A 6553-nucleotide genomic window follows, 5' to 3' on the forward strand; every position below is an offset into this window, starting at 1 on the left:
CTCAGCTCCAGAACTGATTCTGCTCCACTGGAATCAGTGGAGACTTTGATACTGGGCTATTTATCTGGCATTTCCCAGAAGAATTAATTTCCCTTTACAAAATAACTTAAAGAAATGGTGAGTATCTTTTTGCTTTGCTTTTATCACCAGTTGTGTAAATGCTAATTCTACTCCTGCAATGCTGTGTTCTGCACCAGCTTATTACACAGGGGCCATTATTTGGTCTACAAAATAATCATCTACTTAAAAGGAAGACATTTAAAATTGAAAGTATCCAGATTATTATCTCCTAGAACTGTTTGGCAGTGACTCATTTCCTCAGCTGGATAACTATGACAAATACCATGTTTTCCCTGAAACTTCCTGCAGTGCTGCAAGGGCAGGCTTTGCTCTGTGATGAGTGCCTGTGTCAGCTTGTTCTTTCTCTCAACATTCTTCCCTCAGTCCACACTTGTAAGATCCTCTTCCTTCCTTTTTTTTTTTTTTTTTAAATTTTTTATTTCTGTTTATCTTTGTGTTAGTTAATCAAATCCTTCTCCTAGCCAAATATATCATGGGCTCTGCTGAGCATCACACTTGAAAGTGGACTCACTACCAAAAAAAAATTCTTGTAAAATAAGCATCTTTATTCAATATGTGTTCAGAGCTATACCTCATCCATTAGATATAAAGATTTGCTTTTATTATTTTTCATTCCTGCTTCCACTAAGAGTAGCAAGACTGTTTTTAGGAAGTTGGAATGCAAGTATCATGTGCAGTTACCTGGATAGAAAGCAGAAGTGGCTGATGCCTTGATATCTTGTAAGGATTATTCTGCCTCTTTTTGAACATCCAATTGTCCTGCAATTTACGTGGACTCTTACAGTATTGAGTGATGCCTTCAATAGAGGCTGCTGTGTTGATTCAGCCTCATAGAGTCAATATTTATTGCTTTTGGCCTACTGCATTTTTAATAAATGAATGGGATTGCATTGCTTGGTGAGCACAGTAACAATCAGTAACACTCCAAGCTTCCCCACATAACAGGGAAACAATAGTCTTGACTTTAATTTTCTTTGTGGCTGATATAAAACACAACCATAGCATAGATGTTAAAGATTTTTATCTCATCAGCTTCTTGGCTATGATTTCACTGGCATTCAAGTGGAATTTCATGTACCAGTAACAGAGGCAGTAATAAGATTCTCTTAAAGCATGTTTGCCTGATATCTTCTGGAAATGAAGTGCATGGGCTCAGACTGTACATGCATATCTGTGCACTTCTGCTCTGTTTTAAACTTTGGCCAGTTTATTTAAAAAAAAAAAAAATGCCAAAGGGGGAGAGGTCTCACACAGGATTGATTTCCTGCACCTTTTGATAAATGTTAGTAACCTACCTGAGAAAATGTCTGAGGGGCAGGCTTGCAACTTCTTAGATACAAGAAAAAACACACATAGCAGGCCAGGAGGAAAGGAAAGCAATACACAGACAGAATGATGCTCTGAATGTCCCAATGGAGTTTACATCTCAGACTTGCAGCACAGATCCAAAGGGAAAACAGTGAGTCTTGCAATATTTTAGCATTGCTAAAAAAATGTTCCTTTTAATCTGCCAGGATTCTAACTTTTTTATTTATAGTTCAGTCCTTGTCCTGTTACCTTCTTTAGATGTCCAAGGTTTGAAGATCCTGTACTTAAACAACTGAAACTGCAGAAATGTGTCGCCGTGTTTGCAAAACATTTGGTCCTTGTTTGACATCACATAGTAGGTCCGTGCAAGAGCAACAGTTAGTATCTCCAGAACTAAGTGTGTAATGATACCAAAATGGAGAACTTTGTCATGCAGTTAATGAATTTCCAGTGTTAGAGATTCCGCAGTTGTCTCAGGCAACCTATTGCAGAGCATCATAAATTTTACTTTCAAACATTTTGTCAAATGCTTAATGTCACTCTCCATTGCTACAGCTGAGGCACTGTTTGTATCCTAGCCATGCTGAATATGGAGAACAGAGTATTTCCTTCTTTTTCCAGAGGAAGGAATTTTTCACAGTATGCCCTCTCAGTCTTCTTTTTTACAATATGTCCTCTCATGCTTCACTGCCCCAGACTAGAAAAATCTTTCTCCATATGTGACTTTTTCTATGATAGCTCTACTGTGCTCCAGTCTGCTTTCTTTCCTCTGTAGTATTGTGCTCAAAATCAGATACAGTGACACAGAAAATGTTTTATTAATAGAGCATGAAGCAGCATGATTATTTTTTACATCTTAGATACAACACCCTTTTCATTTAGGTTATAGGCTGGTGTTTGCTATTTTAAAACACTCTTGATTCATCTTCAGTTTGTCATGTGTTGTTAATGCCAAATTCTTTCTTTGCAAAGCTGTTACCTAAGCTATACTGCCTCCAGGCTGCACAGGTTATTATTCCTATGTACCATTGTTGTTGAATTGCTTCTATTTTTTCAGATCCCTTACTCATATATATTTCATTTTGAAGCCTTGTCCTTCAGCATCTTTGCCACTTCTGACAGCCTCGGATCATCTTCAGACTTAAAAATTGTGTTCTCTATCCAATCATCCAAGTTATTAATAAAAATATTAACAGAGGGTAACTTTTGCAGAACCCAGTAGATGCTTTCTGTACATACTATTTTGGTATATTGTTTCACAATTAATTTTGCACTCATCTTCCGTTAGCTTCAAGTGTAAGCTGCAATTGCAGTTTTTTTATTCCAGATTGTGAGATCTGAGCCAGAAAGACTTAGGTCTCTGAGTGAATTTGCACAACTGATTATCTGAAGGAAAAGTAGTTAAGATTTAAAATCAGACAAAAGTAAATCTTGATTTACCAAGACTCCAACACAAAACTCCACTCTGTCCTTTTACAATTATATTTTCTAAAGTAATTGTTTTCCTAGAGCTACAAAAGTAGATGAAACTACCTGAAATATTGTCTGGAAGAATTAATTCTGAAAAACACAGAAATACTTTGACAATACACAGCAGGACATGGATTGGGTTTTTTCCTCCTCACTATGTATTTCTGTATTACTGATTAAAATTAATTAAAAAATAAGTCAAGCATAAGCATGGAATATTTGTATGTGTATATATATATATAAAAGTTAATTCTCAATTTAAATTTGTACATCAAATCCTATTTTAGGTGTGATTATGCTAGACATAGTTAACCTGATTAGCTGAAACACAGAACAACTCAGGTGTGTGTGAGACAAAAAGATTTTTCAAGAACAGTTTTCCCTTGATGTGCCAGGCTATTGATTATCTTTTTGGAACCTTGATCTCTGTGAAGATAGCAGGAATAGAACCATGTGACTAGCGAATCATAGAAAATTCCTTGCTTCAATCTATAAACAAACCTTGTGAATTTATAATCATAGAATACTCAATGCAAAAGCATTAGATAAGATGGTAGTGTGGGGTGTCCCTGCCCATGGCAGGGGGGTTGGAACTAGATTATCCTTGTGGTCCCTTCCAACCCTGAAAGATACTATGATACTATGATACTATGAAATGTTAAACTATATAAAGTTGGGGAATGCACCACTTCCCAAGGGAGATTATAGTGCTAAATATAAGGGAGTTCATTATTCATTTGTCTAAGACATCTTGGTTTATGGGCCATTAACAAATGCTTATCTAATATCAGAAATAAAGGTGTAAAATGTACTTTGTGTTCCCATCAGATACTATTGTATCTTGAAGGGAAGATGCTGGAACTGAGGTTTGCTAGAAGAAAGTTTTGCATCTCTTTCTCTGAACCCTGTAGAGTTACGTGCTATATGTACACTAAATCTACTTTGCAGGGACTCTCTTGATTTTTATAAACTTTGAATGGACTTGTGAGAGGAGTTCTATTGCAACTGTTTGACAACAGCAATCACTGCAGCAACAGCTCCCAGCACAGAACAGCACAGTACTAAATGTGGCCTCTGGAAGCAAATATAAGTTAATAATAATAGCAAATGACAGAGACCATGTTAAATAGGACCACAGAGAGGAAAGTGGTAAGAGCTCACTAAGCATATCCCTCATCTTACTACCCTTAGGAAATGACCTTAGATGCTGCTGCTGCTGGGTTATAATCCATGACTTTTAAAAGGAAAGCACTGGTCTCCTTTCAGATGCATGGTAAAGTGGGAAATTTTTAGGGCTGCCCTTTTGAAAGAAGTGTGTGTGTCCTGGACTTGTTTCCTGCAACAACTGTAACATCCACATATTCCCTATATGACCAGAAAAGCAATTCAGCCCTTTTATTTCTATTCCAAATGCCACACTTAACCTATACCTCACTGGATATTCAATGTCCTATATTGAGATAGTCTCAGCTCCTTCCTATAGCCACAGCAAGCCCATTATGATATCATGTTTTTCACATATTTAATATTCCTGTTCCCTGGCCAGCACATCCTAAGCAGGGCAGGCTGCTAACAGTCTGTACAACATCTTGTCCTTCCCTTCCTTCAGGCACACTTCTCTCCCCTAGGCACACATTTGTAGAAATTTTATATCTTTCATATTTCTACCCCTGTGTCAGATGTAGCTGAAAATAACCAAGAGGTTCAAATGCTTTCAGACTAAACAGTTGTGTTCGCAGCTCAGTATCAACATAAAGTGTGAGAAGGAGGCTGTAACTATGACACACCTCTAATATTAAATAGGTGTTGTGATGGGGGAAAAGAATGTGACTCAGCCCAGCTGCCAGCACAAATACTCCAGTGACTAATTAGAATCAAGATTGTCAAGAAAGGACTATTAAAATACTTAAAGTCAGTGAAGAACCTTAACAAAGGATTCTATTTCACATTCACAGAGCTAGAGAGAACTCTGAGGCACTTCAGAAATGTGTTTTTAGCAGATGTAATACTACAAATCACTTTAGTATATTCTATTTGAAAAGGAAAACATTAAAGTGCACGAGATGGGTAGTGAATTATATTTATAGAGGCAAGTGCAAAACACATTGGCTATATCTGCAAAGGTAGCCAAACGACAACATCTGCTCAAGGTGCAAAGCAAATTAAGAAGAAGTAGCATATTAAGCTATATTAAGATGTGTTATTGTGCTGTATGATCAAATATATATATATATTATATCCTCATCCTAGTTATTATTGTAGTAGCTTGACAAAAGATGACTACAAAAGTAACAAAAAATCAAGCCCAAAATCAGAGGTCCCTAAATGCTTACTGTCAAGGTACATACATAGGAAAACAGAAAGTCAGGACTATTTGCAAATCTGAGTCATGAAATAAGTATGAGTCTTGCTTATGTGGTGACTGGAAAGAAAGAAAAACAAGGGGCACAGGGCATAACTGAGAAAAGCAAGTCCTTCAGCACAAGCACTGCCAGGTGCTCATGAAGGCATCTATTCCTGCCTGTCCACATACAACTGAAGCCAGGCTCTCAAGTCTCACTCAAGTCCCAGCATGCCCAGCAGAATGACCACTTGCAGAATAAAAGGAACAGCACAAATAAATAGTAGGACCTATTCAGTTATCCTAATTGAAAGCATTAAAAATAATTTAATTGGAATAAAATGTTTAAAAAAAAAAAAAAAAAGAAAGAAAAGGCAGCCAAATAAAAGGGGAAATCTGCATTTTAAAGATTGTGGCTAGTTATAGCAAAACAATAATCATCCATGTAATCATGGATGTGTACATAAATAATATAGAATAATGCTTCATTCTTCCAGGCAGATAATATTACGAAAAAATTTGCTATCTTCTGCAAAACATAATTTTTTTTATGACAAGTACATGGGAAGGTTTTCTCTTTAGCAGCTGCCATTAATGACTTGTAGCTAGACAAATAAACCTCTGCAGTTCTTCTAAATACTGTTTCCAGTGTTACTAAACTGGTCAGGAAGTACATAAAAAGCAAATTCATTTTAGAAATGTATCTTGTTGAAAGCAATGTGCATCCTCTAGCAGACTACTTATTGGAAAAGCACAAAATGTGTGTTTATATACTGCAACCATATCGTACACTCAAGGGTTTTCTTCTCTGCTGATGAATGCTCAGGAAAGCAACAGGTTTGTAAAAAGCAGATAGAAACTACCAAGTCCCTCTCCAGCTTTGGTAAATGCTGTGACCTGCTTAAGAGCGAGGCAGTCATACAAACAGATAGTTAGATATAGAGAGAGTTACACCAAAGAAATATTTGACCTTTAGCACTATGGAGCTATTTTTTGATTAAAATCATGTAGTGTTCTCTCTAAGGCCTTCTGGAGTGCCCATATTTCTGATTCTTGCAGTAGTCATATACTAGAATAAAAGTAGGTGTACAGTGCAGAAGGACATTTACATTAAAAGACCTGCAAGGAAATTAATAGTAGTGTGGCTCTATGAATCTTTTAGGCTGCATTGCAAGTATTGTGTTCCATCACCTTATTTTACTTTAACAGCCATTTGCTTTTTGCAGAAGATGGGAATTGGTATGTAAGCTTAGTATGAAGGATAACCCTAATGTTTCATGAAGATAGGAAACTGTGATAATGTATAATTCAAAACTCACATTTAAGAGATTTGAGTCTTTTAAAGTAATTTTC

Source organism: Melanerpes formicivorus, unplaced genomic scaffold (genome assembly GCF_026170545.1).
Source record: "Melanerpes formicivorus ecotype bairdi unplaced genomic scaffold, bMelFor1.0.p_v2 SCAF_17, whole genome shotgun sequence".
Classification (NCBI taxonomy): Eukaryota; Metazoa; Chordata; class Aves; order Piciformes; family Picidae; genus Melanerpes; species Melanerpes formicivorus.